Source organism: Gallus gallus, chromosome 5, assembly GCF_016699485.2.
Source record: "Gallus gallus isolate bGalGal1 chromosome 5, bGalGal1.mat.broiler.GRCg7b, whole genome shotgun sequence".
In the NCBI taxonomy this organism is placed as follows: Eukaryota; Metazoa; Chordata; class Aves; order Galliformes; family Phasianidae; genus Gallus; species Gallus gallus.
The window spans coordinates 36136224-36139054 of NC_052536.1; the positions used below are offsets into that span (position 1 = coordinate 36136224).

Genomic DNA, 2831 nt, shown 5'->3' on the forward strand with positions numbered 1-2831 from the left:
AGTGTCCACCTCGGCCTCGTGCGCTATCTCCGCCAGAATCACAGCATCGTTTAGGTTGGAAAAGACCACCGAGATCATCCAGTCCGGCCAACCCCCGGTTGAAGAATCAGCCGAGTGCCCCCCGGTCCCGCTCCCCTCGCAGCGCCGTGGAACGCTCCGGGGATCCCCGGCGCTTCTCCCTTTGAGCAGCACTACGGGCACCGAGGGGCTGAGTTTAACGCATGTGTCCGAAAGGAGCGTAGGCTCGGTAGAGAAAGGGGGGGAAAAAAAAAGAAAGAAAAAGGAATATTCTTTGGGTTAGTTGAGACTGCCCCTGTGTAAAGCGGGACGCAATATAAAGAATGAAAGGTCTCGAAATTCCTGCTAACACACGTGATGTTCTCTAGTTAGAAATCAGGAGTGGGGGGGGCGGCGGAGGGGGGACGACGACGACGGGGGACGAGGGGGGCAGAAAGAATCCGATAATCTTTTTATTCATTCTGTCTATTTCCCTTATTCTCCATCCAAACCGGCACTTGGTGTCCGAGTAACGCCAGTTATCTTATATCAATAAAGGGCTTTCGAAAGCTGCTACTTAAGCTGGAGGTTGGTTTGTTTTCATTCCGGCAATCTGCTTGCCTTCTCCTCAAAAATATGAGCGTTTCATAATACCTCTGTAATGCAGAGAGCTTTCAATGACTGCGAGTCGCTTCCGTGGTTTAACCGGGGGGGTCTGGAGGGAAGAAAAAAAAAGAAAAAAAAAAAGAAAAAAAAAGAGAAAAAAAAAAACCGAAACCGAGCAGCAAATGCAAAGGTAATACTGAGAGAGCCTTCGGGATGGGGGACTTCTTTTGTTACACTCACAAAGGGGATATTTGGGACCCGAGACATTAAGAACGATATGAAGTTCGGGATTGTCCAATATGAGCTGCCTCACTGGATATGTTTTATACATTTATAATGGGGTTAATACCGAATTGCTCGCATTACCCATCAGATTTATCTCACAACCGAAGGCACCTCGGTTTCCCGGCCGGGCGCACACGCACACACCCACACCCACGCCTTCTGCATCTGCTTCTTTACTCACTTCCCAAAGCGCTATGAAAATAAAGAAGAAAACAAAGGGGACTTAAAGGAGAGAGAGGGAGGGAGAGAAAAAATAAAAAGAAAAGAAAAAAAAAGTAAACAGAGAAAGAAGAGAGAGAGGGGAGGGGGAAAAGAAAGAAAAAAAAAGAAAGAAAGAAAGAAAAGAAAGAAAAAGAAACACGAAAGCCCAACCTGTGCTACGCTGAGCCGCAGCCTGCCCCTAACCCCCCGCCTGGAGACTGGGCTTGGCGCTTACAGGAGAGCTGCACGGCCGTCTGTCTGCCTGGGAGGTGTGTGCGGGTGGGAAATTCAGTGCAGCCCTTTAAAGAAAGTTAATCCAAACTACAATTCGTACACAATAAACTATCTTTTTATTTGGATTATAAATAAGGTGACTGTACTTCCCTTAAAATACAAGTACATAGGAAAACCTGGTAGAAATGGTTCTTTTTCTTTCTTTTTTTTTTCTTTCCTTTCTTTCTCTCTTTTTTCTTTTTCTCTTTTCTTTTTTAACAAGATATTTAAACTGGACGCTCTTTAAAACGGCCGCACGTCCTACACTGCCAGCACGTTCGTCGTTAGTTTGTTTCTAGTGGCATCAGACTTCTCCCTTCTTTCTCCTCCGCGCCTTTGGCATTTGGCTCTCTCCTCCCGGAGCACTTCGCTTTCTCCGGCAAAAAGGACCGAGCCCCCCCCCTCTCTCCCCCCCGGTAGCAGCAATGAGTTCGGGCCCGACCCCATCCCGTGCGGCCCGGGAGCTCCGCGCTCTCTCTCCGCGCGTTCACTCGGCGCTCGGCCCCGCGCTCCGCCGCCTCCCGGCGCGGTCCCCCCGAGCGGGGGCGTCCCGGAGCCCGCAGCGTCCCGGTCCGGTTTCCATCCAACGCAAAAAAAAAAAAAAAAAAAAAAAATAGAGATGGGGGAAAGGAGGGTCAGGACGGAGCCGAGGGAAAAAAATTAAAAAAAAAAAAAAAAAAAAAAGAATATTCGCAATGTGTATAATTTATTAGAAGCTTCTTAGGAACTATATTTAAGCCAAATATCTACATAAGTTACAACAGGAAAAGGCGGCGTGCGCAAAGAACAAACTGCCGGAGGGTTTACGAGGGGACGATCGGTGTCCATAAAAAAGGGGGGGTGGGGTTGGTTTGGTTGATTGTATTTTTTTTTTCTTTCTTTTTACAACAAAATATACAGGATACTAAAAACTATGGGTTTAGTCCAACTTTTGACAGCATTATACAGCTACAGGTTCACATCAAACGTAAAGAAAAGCCAAAGCCTCGTGTGGCCCCCCCGGCTCCATCGCTGGGACGGGGCTGGGAGCGGAGCCGGGGGGGTGGGGGAGGTTGCTCTGTGGCTGCGTGCCGCGACCACGTTTTTGGGAAAAACCCCAACCCCATCCTCCCCAATCTCTATATTTACATGCAAGTCCTAGACGCTGGCAAAGGGTCCATCTGCAATCCGAGCCTTCGGGCCGTGCCTACCGACGGGCCCCTGTCTGCAGACTGCTCCGTGGTTATTGGTCAGAATTGGTTTAACACCCCACGCAGCAAGCTGGGGGGAAACGGGAAAAAAAGCAAGACCCAAAACCGTCACAGTATCAGCGAACGGAACAAAAAGTCACTCTCTCCCTTTCTCTCTTGGGGGTCCTCAGAGAACCAGTCAGTAAAACGAAGAAGAAAAAAAAATGAAGAAAAAAAGAAAAAAAAAACCGCTTTAGGGAAAAAAAAATAAAAGAAAAAAGAAAGAAAAATAATAAAAGA

General features: G+C 47.9%; 1 protein-coding gene across 5 annotated transcripts in view; it reads right to left on the reverse strand.

The window, feature by feature from the left end:
* Window positions 1-1416: 1416 nt before the first annotated feature.
* The window catches only part of NKX2-1 (NK2 homeobox 1), a 7316-nt gene continuing 5901 nt past the window's right edge, over window positions 1417-2831 (reverse strand). For 3 of the 5 annotated variants that reach the window (XM_025150546.3, XM_015287274.4, XM_046941363.1), the window contains one exon: window positions 1417-2831. This exon is cut by the window's right edge and continues 788 nt beyond it. The gene's annotated coding sequence lies outside the window, so the exon portion shown is untranslated. The other 2 variants (NM_204616.2, NM_001396356.1) reach the window with 1 other exon arrangement.